Raw genomic sequence first — 19,594 nt, 5'->3', positions numbered from 1 at the left:
CCTCCCACATTCCAAAAACATACTAATAAGTTAATTGGCTCCCCCTAAAATTGGCCCTAGACTACAGTACTTACACTACATAATATAGACATATGGCAATGGTAGGGATTAGATTGTGAGCTCCTTTGAGGGACAGTTAGTGACAATATATATATACACTGTACATATACACTGTACAGCGCTGCGTAATATGTCGGCGCTATATAAATACTAAATAATAATAATAATAATAAAAAAAATAATAATGCATAAAGTGAAACAACACTGTAGGCTGAAGTGGATAAAGAATACACGAGGTGAATTAAAGCAGTGTAGCTTTACTTAACTGGGGCTTTCTCCAGTCCCAAGTTTCTGTGTCCCTTACCCAGTTCCGCTGTTACCAGCTGTCCTGGTGCCCCCTCTGTAGCAGCTGTAAAGCTACACTGCTTTAATTCACCTCACGTATAATAAATATTGTAGCAAATATATCTCACGTATGTCTCGTAAATGACTGAATATTGTAATGGTTAAGGGCTCTGCCTCTGACACAGGCGACCAGGGTTAAAATCTTGGCTGTGCCTGTTCAGTAAGCCAGCACCTATTCAGTAGGAGACCTTAGGCAAGTCTCCCTAACACTGTTACTGCCTATAGAGCGCGTCCTAGTGGCTGCAGCTCTGGCGCTTTGAGTCCGCAGGAGAAAAGCGCAATATGTTATACAAAGACAAAGTGTTTGTCTTTGTATGTAAATAAAATGTCTATAGGCATAAAAAGGCAACTATGAATGAATAGAAAGTTTGAGGATACAATTAGACTGAAAAAGAATGCCTTTAAGGTCTTAAATCAGGGGGGACCAGGGCTGTATTAAAAAACTACAAGGAGTGGGGGGAGTGGCTAGCTAATGGCGGAGTAGGACGCTGAACTCCGAGCCCCCTGCAAACTGAAGCGGTTTTCCTGCAATTAAACACCACTAACCTGCTCGTTACTAGTTTCTGGCTACTGAATTATGCCGGAGCGGACATGGGTGACAAGGAGCACTAAATAGATGCTTAAATCTACCCCATCCAGGAGCCTGCATCCAGCACTATCTCCGTGAGGTGAACACTGAGCAGGCTATGCTTTCCAAGATGGAGCGACACTAGAGAAGACTGGCACAGGTGAAAATGCCCCACCAATCACAGAGCGGGCAGAGAGGAGGTCAGAACTACAGCCAAGTTCACCAGGTACCGCTGCCCAGAGGGGGAAGAGGGAGGGGGGGGGGGATTGTGAGGCGTACCAGAGCCCACAGGCGGGGAAATCCTGGGGCTCCTTGGAATCTCAGGCACACAAGCATGGGGATGCAGTGGAATAGCTCCAGGCCCAGATAAGGAACCTCCTGACGAAAGAGGACCTAGACTTTTTTACTAGTCGCATAGAACAGTCTTTTAGACGGGAGCTGGATGAACTACATAAGGATATCACAGCAATCGGGCACAGGGTGATGTACTTAGGGGAGAAGAGTGAGGGGACTGATTCCAAAATGCCAGCTATGCAGGATAAACTGAGTGCGCAGAAACAACAAATTGATTCTCTGATCTCACATCGCTCCAGGAGGCAGAAGGTATGAATTCGGGGCCTCCCTGAAGCCACCAGAGCGGAGGACCTAAAGGCTATGGAAACCAATATATTTTACTTAATCCTGGGTCATCAGGCTCAATCACTTATTGATATGAAGAGAGTTAACAGGGCTCTAGGGTCCAGGAATCTAGATCATAACAAACCACGGGATGTTATCTGCTATCTGCTTTGATTTACTGATGTACAGCAACTTTTGCGCAGCATGAGAGGCAAAGACTATATTGACTAATTACTCTAATTCTTTACCTGTCTAGGAGAACACTGATGCTGCGATGGGCAGTGAAGCCACTATTGGAGGCCATTAAACAAAAAAGGGGGGATGTACAGATGGGGTTACCCCTTTGCTCTTATAGCATCAGTGGAGGGAACCACAGCTACTTTAATATCCAAAGATGACTTGCAGAAGTTCTCTGAGGAATTGGGCCTTCCACTCAGAGACTTTGTGGATTGGAGTGTTGCCCCTGATCTTCCCCCTATGCCACAAAGGGAATGGTGGCAAACTAAGGACTCCAGGAGAAAACTACTTCACACTCCTGGCCAACAACCGGGTCCACCACCTTAGTGAAAGGGGCCTGTGACCTGCTATAGAGCAGGGGTTTTATGATGCAGCAGGCTACATAGAAGTGGGCAAATGTTATATGACTAGTTATATGTCAGTTGTCAATTGAAGTTTAGTTTTCCTGTTTGAGATGTTTTATTATACACAATTCTGCCAATGCTGATTTATAAATATGCAGGGATCTAAATATTTACGTGTGAGACTGGGGGGGGGGGGGGGGGGGGGCAGGGACTTTCAGACCTTCACAGCTTTTTGAACTATGCCGGGAGGGGGTGGAAAATTTTGGAGCCTTTCCATGAGTAGGATACCCCCATGTAGGGCTTCCTTTCATGAGGGAAAATTCTCAGGGATCAATATTATCTATTCTGAACATATTGAAGATGCACTGGGCCATATATCTAGCTCGTTCTATTATTTTTTTGTTGTTGTTATTTTCATGTTCACAAGTTTTGGTTTAAGTTATGTGTATACTATGTGTGTTCAGTTTGAAATCTGCTTTTACCTATGCAGGAAGAAGTATAGCTCACTTGGAAAAACTTAGAGTGATGACCTATAATGTCAGTGGTTTGTGCTCACCTTGTAAGAGGGGTCGGCTTTGGTCTGAAATTAAGAGGTTGAAGCCTCAGGTGATGTTTCTACAAGAAATGTATTTTAGGGATGGTTGTGTGCCTCGTATGCTTAACCATTTGTATGACAGATGGTTCTTCAATAACTCCCCTATTGAGAGGGCTAAAGGGGTAGCGGTGGCTCTGGCCACAGGCACGCCATTCCAGGTCACAGCTATAGATAAAGATGACTCAAAACACAACACAATTGAGGGATAGGAAGTATACTTTTGTGAACTTATATGCCTCAAATCCGCATCCGCCCGGCAACACGGAGCCAGCGTCTACAAACATAGTTGTTATCTTATCCGATATGGAGCTGACTGAGGAACAAACTGCAGTCTTGGGTAAGGGCATTGGCTACTCCCCACAAGTACCAATGTATTCATTTATATTGAAACAAGATTTGTATAGATTTTACAGGCAGTTAAGGTTGAAGGCCTATTATTCACTACGCCCGCAGATTTCCTCATCCACTGTTAAACATAACCTCAATAGTGAGAGGTACAGACTTTGCATATGCAAAAAGCAGATTTATTCCCCCAGCTATTTATACAGCGGTTGAAATGTTTATAAATAGAGTTGATCGGGACATAAAATCGTTCCCGTCGATCCGTCCATGCGGAAGATTATTCTTGATCGCGAGCGGGTCGGGAGTGCGTCGATAGCGGTGTTCGAATGCCCGACGACCGACGCAATACAGCTGCAATACATTACCTGCTCCGCCGGCGCGACTCCCCCGGTCTCTGCTGTCTTCTTCTCCGCGCTGGTCTCCGGGTCCGACAGGCTTCACTTCTTCCTGTCCCAGCAGGAAGTTTAAACAGTAGAGGGCACTCTACTGTTTAAACTTCCCCCAGACAGGAAGAAGTGAAGCCTGCCTGACCCGGAGACCAACGCAGAGAAGAAGACAGCGGAGACCGGGGGAGTCGCGCTGTCGATGCAGGTAATGTATGCGGGTGGGTGGGTAGGGGCAGCACCACCACCACAGATTGTGATCGGTTTCATGCTGAAATCGATTCACAATCTGTTTGCAGTAAAGGCAGCCATACGATCCCTCTCTGATCAGATTCGATCAGAGAGGGATCTATCTGTTGGTCGATATGATGGCAAATCGACCAGTGTATGGCTACCTTTAGGGTTCTTTGAGGAACTCTTTCATTTTGCACTTGAAAATAACTATTTTCATTTTCAGGATACATTCCACCTCCAACGCAGGGGGACTGCCATGGGATCCAATGTCGCCCTGTCGTTCGTGGGTGCGTTTATGAACAAACTAGAGATTTCCTTAATTTTTCCCAATGCAGCGTTCACCATGCATTGTTTGGCGTGGTGGCGCTACATTGATGACATATTTGCGATTTGGCGGGGCGACATAGGTTCCCTCATGGCTTTTCATTATTTTCTTAATGACATTCATGATTCGATTACATTTAACATTGTTCATCTTCGGTCACAGGTTCCTTTCTTAGACACCACTGTACATTTTTCGAATAATGTTTTTTGGTCTGATTTATATGTTAAACTCACAGACGGGAACCAGCTTCTGAGGTTTGATAGCTACCACCACCCAAGGGTCTTCTGTTCCGTTGTTCGCAGCCAGCTTGACAGGGTCGATCGTATTGTCGGCCCTGTGGAGCTGGCTGTGAGCAGGAAGGAGGAAATGTGTCAAAGGTTTATTGAGCGTGGTTATCCACCTGATTTCAATGCCCAATGTAGGGATAGGCCCATAGTTAGAAGATCTTCTACGAAATGTCTCCCCTTTGTCTGCCAATATCATTCTTTTTCACACAGGGTCTTCGCTGTCCTAAAAAAACATTGGCACTTACTTACCAATGCTTATCCTCACATTGAAGAGTTTCTTGCTCCTCCTTTGCAAGCATTTCGCAGGAATCCCACAATTGGTAGCATGATAGTGAGGGCTGATGTTAACTTACCGACAATGGGTTCGGCTCCGATTCCTAGACACACGGGATATTTCCCGTTTGTCGTGCTCTAAATGCACACACCTACTTAAGGGTACCACATTTGAGAACTCCCCAGGGACAAAGAAATACAGGATACGTCAATTTTTGACATGTCAAACAAGATTTGCTATTTACATTATTCGTTGTCACTGTGGTCTTCTCTATGTGGGGGAAACAACCCAAATAGTGAGAAATAGGATTTCTCAACATAGGACCACTGTGAGATCAGGCACTGTGGATTTGCCTATCCCTCGACACAGTAAAGAAAAGGGTCATAGCGGTGAAGACCTCAGATTCATGGTGATAGACCATGTACCAAGGCCCCAGAGAGGGGGCGATCGTACACTGGCTTTAAAGAGAAAAGAGGTTTTCTAGATAAATTAATTGAATATGCTTTTTCCCACAGGTCTTAACCGTGATTTTGACTTGCATTTGTTTCTTTGATTACAGGTTGAACTGATATGATCGATTACTATTAAAGGGAAAGAAGGGATTGAATATGGACTCATCATTATGCAAAGGAAAGCTGCAGGATTGCGTGAATATTCATTGTTTTACTTTTGGTACCCATAGAGTTAATTTTTTGGTTCTTAATTATGCTTAATTATGCTTAATTGAAGTGATGTCGCTTCCTGCTGTGTGCTTAAATACCTTGATGTTTCACTGTTTGAATTAGCTTGACAAAGGACAGGGATTGTCCGAAAGCTTGCTCTGTATACCCATTTATCTGCTCAATAAAATACCTTGGAGTGCTGCAAACCTTTTGTTTCTTTCGTATATGCCTAAAACACACACCAGATACACTTCCTGAAATACATTATGAAAAAGTTTAGAACTTATTCAGAAGGGATCTTGGTGTTTGGGGGGGGGGGGCGACTTGAATATGCAATCCTACAATGAATGCCTCTATGGGTGCATCCTCACTCCCTCACAAAACACTAAAATAATTCACTATCCTTATGAAACAAATGCATTTGGTGGATTGCTGGAAATATCTACACCCCCTCGACAGAGAATTTTCATATTACTCTCAGGTACATGGGGTCTGTATTAAAATACATTGAGAATCTTATGGTCTCTGATCACGTGGGGGTGTGGATAGATCTGGTGTCATCTCATACTCATTCCAGGGGAAGACACTGGAGGATGAACAACACACTACTGGATGATGTTGAGGTGATGCAGACAGTTGCAAAGGTGTTTCATCTCTATTTTAAAGAAAATGGCCTTGATTCATCATTGTCTTTGAGACAACTTTTTCCAGTTTGTTAAATTACCAAATTCGAATTTTATCGATTTCTAGTTGCATTCATCAAGGTTTCTCCGCATTCGGTGTGAATTTGATAAAATATCGATAACAATTCGGTATCCATTCGGTAACGTGTCGATCTTTCCATTTTACAGCGGTAATTTAACACAAGGCCATAAGATTCCCATGGAATTGTGGGTAAAAGGCAGTCCTTTGAACACTACGTAGCAACATTCTGAATAGGGCTTAACACCTGAACCAGGATTCTGGAAGTGGCTTGGGACAATCCCAGAATTTGATAGGAGTCTTTTCTAAAAAATATATATAGCGCAGCTAGCAAATTGGTTAACCCTGGCACTGCCTGTGTTCTCTTACAAGATGATGCAAGAGAAATGCAGATGTCCTGTTATAGCAAATAAATCTATTCTCTTGCAAATTGATATGGTTCTAGACCTTATTCTTGCCCTTCTGCACCTTTGAATCACTCTCAGCTGATACATAACCACTTCAAATGGCTCCATCTTCTCTGTCAGCAATGATCTGACAGGAATAACGACAGAGCAGTGAAGGAGATAACTAATTCTAAATGTAACGGTAAACCACGCCCACTTTCATTTTCATGAATTGCACTTTCTTCCGTTGTAACGCATTACTAACGAATGATTACCGAATTATTACCGAATGCTCGCTAACAGCTGTAGATAAATTTAATGAATCCTGAAATCAACTTAACGAATTCGGTATTTTACCGAACTGTCGTTAACCAATTCGATAAGATTTGATGAATCGAGGCCAATGTCTCCCCAGAGGTGGCTATTAGCACTGTGTGGGAGGTGCACAAAACAGTTATACGAAGGGAACTGATTTTGCATGGGGATAGAAAGAAGAGAGAAGAACAGGGATGGGTGTTGAAAACACTAGAAAAAAATCACTGCCCTGGAACAATCACATAAAACAACCCCAACAAAGGAAATAAAAAAGGCATTACGAGAGGAGAGGGCGACCCTTCTCAAAATTTGTGATTAAAAAAATGAAACAAACAAAGAATAAGGTTAGCCAGGGTATATGAATACCGTAACAAGTATGGAAAGATCCTAGCTAACAGCATTAGGAAACGGCGAGAACTGAATTACATAAACAAAATTAAAGATCAAAATGGTTTTATGAAGTTTGGGGCGGACAAAATAGGTGACCTTTTCAAGGATTATTACAAGGCGTTGTATAACATAAGGAAGGGGCAGACAGAGGAGTCTGTGTTGCTATGTAAACCGAAAATCAAGGAATATCTGACAAGGGTAACCATGCCTAGATGGTCAGAGGAATGCTGTGCAGATTTGGAATACTAAAAAGTATTATCCCACCTATGCAGATATCCTTCTTTCCAGGCTGTGCTGCGCCTTAAAGGGATCTAAGCAGCTCCTGGCTTCAAATAGCTGAAAGGGCTGCAATGTTTGAGAAGTTCAACCCCCTGCTACTTTTCCACTGCCATTATCCAGGCTAGGTGTGAAATTCTTCAAGTGTGACTAATGTTTTCTGTTTGAAGTACTCAGGGTTTGTTTGTGGTAAATTAAAGTAAACCCAAATCAAAAATACAAGATTTCAGAAATAAAATCTATTTTCTAAATTATAATAATAAATAGCAGCCTTTTTTCAGTGGCATAATGACAAATATAAAATATTTCACAATTATTGGAGGAACCCCTCCCTTCCTTTCATATTGCTGGGGCAGAATCCGGCTAACTGGTGGAGTAGGCGGTGTCTGGCAAAGGAGGAATTGCTAATGGCTGCCTCCTGTGTAACTCTTGCTATGAAAAGAGAAGGGTGAAAAGCATGCACTGAAATGCTCATAGGCGTGAAGGAGTGTTTATTTATCTTTGTATGTGTCACAGTGGTGCAACTATATATTTTTAATTTAAAAAAATGTTTGGTTTGGGTCCGCTTTAAGTCTAATGAGGTGATTTCTTATCTGCTTCCCGTCATCTGTTGCCCCTCAGTCTACAGGTCCTTTAATGGACGGAAGAGGTGCCTATTTAAACCTTAAATGTAAAAAGATGAGGTCAAATTAACGTTTTTTTAATACTAAACCACATTTTTAGAATGCATTTTTAATTTGCTATAGAGCTGCCCTGGGAGTTAAAAATGATGCTCGGTTCACTTTTAATAGCTTGAAAGAGGGAAGTAATTTCCCATCTCAAAGCATGGCAGCTCGTATTGTAGTGCTACCTAAGGAGTGGAATGACCCTGCCTTGTGTCAGAGTTACCGTCCCATCTCGCTAATAAATGTAGTTATTAAACTTTTTTCTAAAATTTTGGCTAACCGGAACAAACAAGTTCTGTCATCCCTAGTTCACCCTGATCAGGCAAGGCTTTGTGGTGGAGAGGGAGGCTAGAGACAACTCCTACAAGGCTTTAAGTGTACTGCATTGGCCTTGAGTCTCCAGCAGGGCCGTGCAGAGAATTCTCAAGGGGGGGTGCTCAAATTTGAAAAAGGGGCCGCTAAATTGTGTATGTAATACCCCTTCTCCAGAAAGCACTAGGCAGTCTTAACCCCCCCCCCCCACCAACACACACGCACGCACGCACGCACACACACACACACACACACACACCTTTATACCTTTATAGAAGTATCAGGCAGACCTTGTGTCTTCTTCCAACCAACTTCTTTGGTGCCACCACCCTCAAATCAGCAGTCATAGGTGCGCACTATTAGAGTGGGCACAGTGGAGCCTGATGTAGGCATGGATTCACCTTTCATTACTGGGACCTCTGTCCCTCTAGATCAGCACCCAAGCTTCTTTTCAGGCAAAGAAGCAGTGGTTGCCAATATGCAGTGGTTGCTAAGCATTAGTAGATGCAAAACTGCAGTAAGTGCCAAGGTGCAGTGGGTGCACAGATGCAGTGGGTGGTAAGACGCAAAGGTCCAGTTTGTGCTAATTTGCAGTGGGTGCCGATGTGTCAAAGTACAGTCCGTGTCAAGCTGATGTGGGTACCAAGGTCCAGTTTGTATTGGGTGTTTATTTGCAGTGGATGCTATGCTGTATTGGGTGCTGAATGAGTAGCAGAAGGCGATAAACAATAGTGGGTGCCATGCGAGTGCTAATTGGTACAGGGAGCCATGTGAGTGTTGGACATGAGTGAGCAGGGAGTGCCATGTGTGGTCTGGATGTGTGCCATGGGAGAGAACTGAGTCTCATATGGGTTCAGACCAAGGGTGGGTACTGGTTGCTATTTGAGTGCTGGCCATGGATGGGTACTAGGTGCATATAATGGCTTTGGAACTTTGTGCTGTGTGAGTACTATGCCATGTGGGTGTTGATTATGGGGGTTATAGGGTGTCATGTGGGTCTTAGGTGCAAATACTGAGTGCCAAGTGGGTACTGGGAGCGAGTACATGGTAACATCTGGGTAATGGGTGCTGGCTAGTGGGGTATTTGTTGTCATGTGAGTGCTAAATGCAGAAGCTGGGTGCCATGTGGGTTCTGGGTGCTGGCACAGGGTGTCATGTGCATTCTGGCTGTATGGGTTGGTGTCAAGCATCATGTAGGTGTTGATTGCAGTTACTCAAGCCCTTGTGAGTTCTGGGTGCAAGTACTAGATGTCATATGTGAGTGTTTGGTGTTTGTGCTGGGCACCAAGTGGAGGCTTAGTGCAACTGGAACTACTGCAGATGAAACATGTGGGTGTTGGGTGCAGGTACATTGGTGCAAATACTTGGTGCATTTCCTGCACTAGGTGCTAGCTAGGGGTGGGCATCGTGTGTCATGTGGATTCTGAGTGCAGGTACTTTGGGTGCTAGTACTGGTTTATGTGAGTTCAGATAATGTGCAAGTACTGTGCCAAGAGGGTGTGAGTACTGGGTGCCAGCTATAGGGTGAATGATGCAAGTACTAAGTGCCATATGGAGGTCGGATATACGTATTAGGTGAAAGTTGCTTGGTGCAAGTACTGGGTGCTTGCTATAGTGGGGGTTACTGGTTGAGTGTAATGTGGTTGCTGAATATTGGTGGGATTGCTGTGGGTGCAGGGGGTGGGAGGTCACTGTGGGTACTGCTATGGATGGCATAGTTGCTGCTAGGGGAGGTAGAGGTCAGTGTGGTTGCTGGGGGAGGTAGAGGTCAGTGTGGGTGCTGGTGGAAGGGTAGGTCACTGTGGGTTCTGTGGAAGGAAGAGGTCAGTATGAGTGCTGGAGGAAGGGGAGGTCACTGTGGGTGCTGGGAGAGGTCATTGTAGTTATTGGAGGAGGGAGTAGTTGTGAATGCTGTGTGTTGGGAGAGATCAGTGTGGGTGCTGCTTTTGGGATGGGAGGTCCCTGTAAGTGCTGCAGGGGACAGGAGGGTAGCCTCTGGGGGAGGGAAAGATCACTGTGGGTGCTGGGGAAGGATAGGTCAGTGTGGGTGCTGGGGTAGGCAGGATCACTGCTAGATTTGGGGAAGGAGAGGTGATTGTGGGTGGTAGGTGAAGGGAGAGGTCACTGTGGGAGGGAGAGGTCACTGTGGGTGCTGGTGGAGGGAGAGGTCACTGTGGGTGCTAGGTGGAGGGAGAGGTCACTGTGGGAGGGAGAGGTCACTGGGGGAGGGAGAGGTCACCGTGGGTGCTAGGTGGAGGGAGAGGTCACTGTGGGTGCTAGGTGGAGGGAGAGGTCACTGTGGGTGCTAGGTGGAGGGAGAGGTCACTGTGGGTGCTAGGTGGAGGGAGAGGTCACTGTGGGTGCTAGGTGGAGGGAGAGGTCACTGTGGGTGCTAGGAGGAGGGAGAGGTCACTGTGGGTGCTAGGTGGAGGGAGAGGTCACTGTGGGTGCTAGGTGGATGGAGAGGTCACTGTGGGTGCTGGGGGAGGGAGAGGTCACTGTGGGTGCTAGGTGGAGGGAGAGGTCACTGTGGGTGCTAGGAGGAGGGAGAGGTCACTGTGGGTGCTAGGTGGATGGAGAGGTCACTGTGGGTGCTGAAGGAGGGAGAGGTCACTGTGGGTGCTGGGGGAGGGAGAGGTCACTGTGGGTGCTAGGTGGAGGGAGAGGTCACTGTGGGTGCTAGGAGGAGGGAGAGGTCACTGTGGGTGCTAGGTGGATGGAGAGGTCACTGTGGGTGCTGGGGGAGGGAGAGGCCACTGTGGGTGCTAGGTGGAGGGAGAGGTCACTGTGGGTGCTAGGAGGAGGGAGAGGTCACTGTGGGTGCTAGGTGGATGGAGAGGTCACTGTGGGTGCTGGGGAGGGAGAAGTCACTGTGGGTGCTAGGTGGATGGAGAGGTCCCTGTGGGTGAGGGAGAAGTCCCTATGGGTGCTTGGGGAGGTAGAGGTCAGTATGGGTCCTAGGTGGAGGGTGAGGTCAGTATGCCACACTAGGATTCCTATCCAGGCCTCTTCACCTGAAAGTGCCCCAGGTGGAGGCGGAGCTTCTCGCGGGTGAGCGGGGCTTACCGCGACAGGGGGCGTGGCTTATTTTGCGCGATCAGAGGGGCCTTTTTTGCTGATTTTAAAAAGGGGGGTGCCTGGGCACCCAGAGCACCCCCCTCTGCACGTGCCTGGTCTCCAGTGCTTCTTCTCTCGACGGACGTGGAAAAAGCATTTGACAGGGTGAACTGGGGACTTATTCAGTGTATGATAGACCACATAGGCTTAGGCCCTATTATGAAGGCCTGGATCTCTAGTCTGTATACGAACCCCTCAGCAAGAATTAGAGCTAACGGGATTCTCTCAGACAACTTTTCTTTGGTAAACGGCACAAGGCAGGGTTGCCCCCTTTCACCCCTATTTCTTATTCTTAACCTGGAGCCTCTTCTTAGTAGTATCCAGATGAACCAAGATATCCAGGCGATACACTTGGGTAAACAAAATTGTAAACTATCTGCCTTTGCAGGCGATATACTGTTGTATGTTGTGGATCCGCACACCTCTCTTCCTAAGTAACTCTTGGAATTTCAGGAATATCGAGCCATCTCCGACTTCAAAATGAATGTAAGTAAGTCAGAATATATTGTGGTGGGGTTGGACCAGAGCGATATGGAGAGGCTTAAAAGGGATTTCCCCTTCACAGCAAAAGAACACATTTCCTGAAATATTTATGAATTGCATTACCTACCGATCTTGACAATTTATACACATACAAATTTTTACAAATCCTGGAAGCTATCGGGAAAGGTCTTGACAAATGGAATAGATACTGTTACACAAGGCCCGGTAGAGTGAGTATAATTAAAATGAACGTACTCCCTAGATTACTTTTTCCAATGTCAACGATCCCTATCTCGCTCCCTAAGACCTTCTTTGGGAAGAGTCAATGGTTAAATTTATTTTGAGGGGCAAGAAACCATGTGATGACACGTGCTAAGAAGAGGGAGTCTGAGATCTGAAACTCTACCATAAAGTGGTGGCCTTAATTCGACTACTGGATTGGCAACATAATGATAAGCAGAAAGGGTGGGTCAAGGTGGAGAAGACACTACCGGGTAGGAATCTGGCCGGGGCAGTTTGAATAGGGCCTGCAGAAAGAAAGCTTGCAGAAGGGACGCCGCCTTGGGTCAAGCAGACATTGAGACAATAGGATGGGGTTAGAGAGGCTTGAAATTGGGCTCCTGAGCCCTCCCCTTTAACACCCTTAGAGGGATTTCCCCACTTTCCCTCGGGTTTGGCTAGAGGTTATTTTGGGAATTGGAAAGGCGAGAAATTAATGACAATGGGGCACTTTTTTAGCAGTACTAGGCTTAATACTGTGGATGAGCTCAGGCAGGAATATGGGACCTTTCCCCTGGATTTTTGGAGGGTACAACAAATTGCTCACTGGGCAAATTCCAAAAGGGTTCTGAGGGTGGTTATTGACATGACAGACTGGGAGAAGCTTTTTATCCAGGAGGAGACCCCCCCTTTTCCCCCATATGATCTCACTTGTGTATTAGTCAATCTTGCAGGGCATGAGCAAGAGTAAATCAGTGCCCTTGCGTGAATGGGAAAGGGATATGGGGTACACGGTTTCAAAAGTACAACAGTCCTAAATATAACTCAAGCCACCGCTATAAGTACTCAAACACAGGATGGGTGCTACAAGCTACTAGTGTCATGGTACAGAACACTTGCCTTTCTTGTTAAGGTATATTGTATAGATGTAGCCTGTTAGAGGGGATGTAGGGCCACTGGGTCTCTATTGCACTTACCCAGTAATTGTCCCATAGTGGTTGAAGGTGATAGTGATCGTTAAATAGATATCGGGACTGGAACTAGAATTAGATCTCTAGCAGGTCCTCTTTCATTTAGCACCTTTGTCCACTAAAAAATATAGGGCTTCAGTCCATTTTTACTGAACACTGCAAAAAGCTTGATTCCGGTGAGTTGGAGACTCCCTGGCCCGCTGTTCCCTAAAAGTTGGTTTCATAGGGTTTCAGAGGGTACAGGAGGGAGAGGAGACCATATTGGCAGGGAAAGATTAACATGAAAAACATAAGATAACCTGGCTTCCCCTGATTCTGTATGAAGATTCTGATTCCTATCTGGCTATTTTGAGTGCAGACAACTTGGACTAAGTGGCTGGGGTCATGCTACATAGGTAAACCGTCTTAATGTGACCGTTTGGATGATTCTACTGAAATTCGTATAGATAATCTGACACACTAAGTGAAGTTTTTGTTCATATTTTCTTTTGCTTTTTTTTCCTTTGTTCTCTTTTTTTTATTATTATTATTTGCAAGATTACAGTTTATTATAACGGTGGTTCATGGGGTAGTTAGAAGTGGAGACAAAGATGGAAGTGGAGGCAAAGATGGAAGCTGAAAATCAAATCGCTAGGGATATCAAATTATATCTGAAGTTTTTCAGGTATATCATCTCAAAAAATTAAAGGTTAGGACTCCTAAAAGAGGAGGTAGGAAACTCAATGGTGAATTACAAATGTAGGGCATAGCTACTAATGCAGGAAGAAGTGAAGGCAAGATGAAAAAAACTGACAAAACTCTGGGCTCGGGTGGCGTCTATCCTTGGGTATTAAGGGAATTAAAGGTGGCCATACATCAGGCGACTTGGCGATCCAATTCAATTATAATCGAATTGGATGAAAATCGGTCCCGCAAAGTGCATGCCTGACCAACAAAGCAACCAATTTCGGGACGAAAATTGGTCGCATTGTCGATCGCGCATGCTGCAAGATGTCGGGTCGAATGTTGCTGGTCGGGTGTGCGGAAACGACGAAACACCAGCAGCTGCCGCCATAATGTATAAATGTGCCCCACCCTTGTGCGCATTTATACATTACCTATCCTATAGCAACCTCCATGCGGTGTCCGTCCATCTCGCTGGGTTCTCACAGCTGCATACACGCTAGCAGCGCATAGCGACTGACGTTAGACGCTATGCACTGCTAGCGTGTACGCATGTATGTGGCCGTTAGAACCCGGCGAGATAGACGGACACCGCGCGGAGGCTGCTACAGGACAGGTAATGTATAAATGCACACACTGGGGGGAGGGGCACATTTATACATTGGGGGGCAGCGGTGGTTCGGACGTGGCGGGCTCAGACGGTTCCCTGAAAATGTCATACAGAAATCGGACGGGAATCGGCCTGTAGCATATGGACAGAATTGACAAAGACAAATGTATCTCTCATCAGATTGGATTCGAGCGAAATTTGTCTCTTTGTTGAATCTGCCCATAATCATCAAGTGTATGGCTACCTTTAGTTTAGTGAGTGATAAACCCCTTTGGGCTTGATTCACTAACTGGTGCTAACCTAGTTAGCACGCCTAAAGAGTTTGGTCGTGCTAACTAGGGTGCTAACCAGTTAGCACTCCCAGAGATCGCGCGGTGTGCCGAAAACATTGCGCTGTGCGACGTTAACGTTATCATCGCACCCTATGCGCCGTTATGGTCGCACTTGGTGCAACATTTCCAGGGCACCGGGGGAAACTGTTCACGCCAAGGGTGCGATGTTTTCGGCGCACCGCACACCACGCACAGAGCCATTTATGGCGTGCTAAAGGGATTTTCACAAGCGTGCTAACACTTAGCACCGCTTTCTGAATCAAGCCCCCTATCTTTTATGATTCTCCTTCAAGTGGGATAGATTCACCTGACTGGCGTACAGTCCACGTTTACCCATTATTTAAAAATGGCAAAAAAAAAAAATATGATCTGGGAAATTGTAAATCTGTAAGCTTAAAGCGGACCCAAACCAAATATTTTTTAATTCAAAATACTTAATTGCACCACTCTGACACATACAAAGATAAATCAACACTCCAACAAGGGTTATACAGGTGGCAGATATTACTTCTGAGCTTACTAGGAGGTTTTAGATCATGGGTGTGTTTGTCATCTGCTACCCTCCCTCACAGAGGCGTCGTTTATGTGAAATCTCACACAAGCTGAGATCACCTCCCCTGTGACATCATCAGTAGCAGCCTGTGTTTTGTTTTTTATCTCCTCCACCAGTCTGCTGGATTCTGTCCTGGCAATATGAAAGGAAGGGAGGGGTTCCTCCAATAAATGTAAAATATTTTATATTTGTCATCATGCAGCTGAAAAAAAGGCTGCTATTTATTATTATAAGTTAGAAAATAGATTTTATTTCTGAAATCTTGTATTTTTAATTTGGGTCCACTTTAACATCAAGTGCATGCAAACTTTTTGAGGTTTCTCGAGTTACGTTAATTAAGACTACATAGCAGAGATCTGATTTCTCAGCATCAACATGGGTTTCCTAAGGATAGCTCTTGTTTGACTAACATGTTCAGCTTTTATAAGGTGGTGAATGCAAATTTGGATATTGGGAAAATTGTAAAGGTAATAGACTTGGACTTTGCAAAGGCCATCAATACTGTTTTTTAGAACAGTTTGGTGCAGAAGTTAATGAAGCAGGGGCAGGGGAAGAATCAGTGTACATCGATAAGGAACTGGTTAATGGGCAGAAGACAAAGTGTTGTGATCAATGGATGATATACAAAATGGGTGACTGTTAGCAGTAGGGTCCCACATGGGTTGGTACTGGATGCAGTACTCTCCAATTCTTCTTTAATGACCTAGTACATGAAATGGAAAGTAATATTTCCATTTTGGCAGATGATACAAAGTTGTGCAGAATTCACAATAACTGTAGAAAGAGCTGGATAAGCTGGCTTTAAGGACAAAAAAAATGTCACATGAAATCCAATTTCTAAAAATTAATGCAAAAAGTGATGGAACTTAATCATACCAATGGTATTCACAGTATTTATACAAAATAAACAGAAAGCAGATGGGGACATAAAATTTGGAGAGGTACATAAGAGTGCTGAAGTTAAATAATTGTTTTCAATGCCGAGCAGAGGCATATAAAGCAAATAGAGATGGCCGTAACCTCCGATTTTAGGTTCACGAACCTATCGCGAAAGTTCGCGCAAACCGAACTTTGGAAACTAGAAAAATGTATGCTGGCCACAAAAGTGATGGAAAAGATGTGTCAAGGAGTCGAACACCTGGAGTGGGGCATGGCGGAGTGGGATACTGGAAAAAATCCAGACTGGACCGAAAGCAGCGTTTTAAGGGCAGAAATCACATTGAATGCTGAATTGCAGGCCTAAAGTGCTTTAAAACATCTTGCATGTGTATACATCAATCGGGGAGTGTAATTAGAGTACTGCTTCACACTGACACACCAAACTTACTGTGTAACGCACCGCAAACAGCTGTTTGTGCAGTGACGGCTGTGCTGGACTGGTGCGCACCATGGCCAGAGTGCAGGCCGTGGCGGTTTTAAAGACCATATGGTCGACGGGCTGAGGTAGCTCAATGATAGAACAACAGTGACTGTCCAGCTGATTAAATTTGGTCTGTCCACAATGAAGCAACGACCTTATTACCTTTGGTGTGCCACCCCCCGAGACACTCATATAGCCGGCGGTCATTGCTTCATTGTGATACGCAAACCCCTTCACCGCGGCAAGGTAATGATCACGAAGGGGAATGGGCATATGTACATGCCTTTTGTTTTGTTGTTGCAGCTGCGCTGCAGCCAGGAAAATTAGGCAGGCATGTACACGCACCAGAAAAATTATTGTAGCGGCCACTGCTAGCAGCGGCCTTAAAAATTCAGGAATCCGCCTGAAGTCCTGGACTCTGTTGGTGGTGGCGGAGAAGGCAGTCAAGCGGCCTGCAGGCAGAGATGCTGTGTGGGGACCGACTTAGTCTTCGGGCAGGCAGCCAGTCACACGGTGTGCAGGCAGAGATGCTGTGTGTGGGGACTGACTTAGTCTTCGGGCGGGCAGTAGACCTCCGGGATCCATGCCTCATTCATTTTGATAAAGGTGAGGTACTGAACACTTTTGTGACTTAGGCGACATCTCTTCTCAGTGATAATGCCTCCAGCTGCGCTGAAGGTCCTTTCTGACAGGATGCTTGAGGCAGGGCAAGACAGAAGTTGTATGGCAAATTGGGACAGCTCTGGCCACAGGTCAAGCCTGCGCACCCAGTAGTCCAAGGGTTCATCGCTGCTCACAGTGTCTACATCCACACTTAAGGCCAGGTAGTCGGCTACCTGCCGGTCCAGGTGTTGGTGGAGGGTGGATCTGGAAGGGCTAAGGTGAGGCGTTGGACTAAAGAAGGTCTGCATGTCTGACATCACCATGAGATCGCTGGAGCGTCCTGTCCTTGCCTGCGTGGACATGGGAGGATTACTGGCAGTGGTACCTTTATTGTGTTGTGCTGTGACATAACCCTTAAACGCATTGTAAAGCATAGTTGCCAGCTTGTTCTGCATGTGCTGCATCCTTTCTGCATTTTGGTGAGTTGGTAAAAATGTCCAGCACTTTGAGCCTATACATAGTTACATAGTTATTTTGGTTGAAAAAAGACATACGTCCATCGAATTCAACCAGTATAAAGTACACCACCAGCCTGCTCCCTCACATATCCCTGTTGATCCAGAGGAAGGCGAAAAAACCCTTACAAGGCATGGTCCAATTAGCCCCTAAAGGGAAAAATTGCTTCCCGACTCCAGATGGCAATCAGATAAAGTCCCTGGATCAACATCATTAGGCATTACCTAGTAATTTTAGCCATGGATGTCTTTCAACACAAGGAAAGCATCTAAGCCCCCTTTAAATGCAGGTATAGAGTTTGCCATAACGACTTCCTGTGGCAATGCATTCCACATCTTAATCACTCTTACTGTAAAGAACCCTTTCCTAAATAAATGGCTAAAACGTTTTTCCTCCATGCGCAGATCATGTCCTCTAGTCCTTTGAGAAGGCCTAGGGACAAAAAGCTCATCTGCCAAGCTATTATATTGCCCTCTGATGTATTTATACATGTTAATTAGATCCCCTCTAAGGCGTCTTTTCTCTAGACTAAATAAACCCAGTTTATCTAACCTTTCTTGGTAAGTGAGACCTTCCATCCCACGTATCAATTTTGTTGCTCGTCTCTGCACCTGCTCTAAAACTGCAATATCTTTTTTGTAATGTGGTGCCCAGAACTGAATTCCATATTCCAGATGTGGCCTTACTAGAGAGTTAAACAGGGGCAATATTATGCAAGCATCTCGAGTTTTTATTTCCCTTTTAATGCATCCCAAAATTTTGTTAGCTTTAGCTGCAGCTGCTTGGCATTGAGTACGATTATTTAACTTGTTGTCGATGAGTACTCCTAAGTCCTTCTCCAAGTTTGATGTCCCCAACTGTATCCCATTTATTTTGTATAGTGCTAGACCATTAGTACGTCCGAAATGCATGACTTTACATTTTTCAACATTGAATTTCATCTGCCATGTATGTGCCCATATAGCCATCCTATCCAGATCCTGTTGCAATATGACATTATCTTCCTGAGAGTTGATGATTCTGCACAATTTTGTATCATCTGCAAAAATAGCAACATTGCTCACTACTGCATCTACTAGGTTATTAATAAATAAATTGAAGAGCATTGGACCCAGAACAGACCCCTGTGGTACCCCACTGCTAACAGTCTCCCATTTTGAGTACGATCCATTGACCACAACTCTTTGTTTTCTGTCCATTAGCCAGTTCCCTATCCATACACACAGACTCTTCCCCAGTCCTTGCATCCTCAAATTTTGCACCAGACTTTTGTGGGGAACAGTGTCAAAGGCCTTTGCAAAGTCCAAGTATATCCCATCTACAGCATTCCCAATATCCATATTAACATTCACTACCTCATAAAAGCTGAGCATGTTAGTCAAACAGGACCTGTCTTTAGTAAACCCATGTTGATGCTGAGAAATAAGATTATTTTCTAGTATGAAGTCATGTATAGTATCTCTTAGTAACCCATCAAATAGTTTGCATACAACTGAGGTTAAGCTTACAGGTCTATAATTTCCTGGATCTGATTTTTTGCCCTTCTTAAATAATAGGAAAACGTGGGCTGTACGCCAATCCACTGGGACTCTGCCAGTTGAAAGAGAGTCACAAAAGATAAGATAAAGGGGGTTATCTATAACTGAACTTAATTCCCTTAGGACCCGAGGATGCATGCCATCCGGGCCAGGTGCCTTGTCTATTTTTAATTTATTTAGTCTTGCCTTCACTTCTTCCTGCGTTAAGTATTTCATATTACAGTTAGAAGATTGAGACTCTTCTGCCTCTGTAATATACCGAGGGTCTAGTAGCGTGGCCACCCAGTACAGATTATCCGCCTTGAATTT

The 19,594-nt window shown here is 45.0% G+C and overlaps 1 protein-coding gene across 1 annotated transcript in view; it reads right to left on the bottom strand.

Annotated features, from left to right (window-relative positions):
* Window positions 1–19,594, bottom strand: part of USH1G (USH1 protein network component sans) — a 371,347-nt gene that overhangs the window by 86,424 nt on the left and 265,329 nt on the right.

The sequence above is a fragment of the Hyperolius riggenbachi genome, chromosome 12 (genome assembly GCF_040937935.1).
Source record: "Hyperolius riggenbachi isolate aHypRig1 chromosome 12, aHypRig1.pri, whole genome shotgun sequence".
Classification (NCBI taxonomy): Eukaryota; Metazoa; Chordata; class Amphibia; order Anura; family Hyperoliidae; genus Hyperolius; species Hyperolius riggenbachi.
Note: the sequence above shows the minus strand (reverse complement) of the source record. Positions and strands in the feature narration are given on the sequence as shown.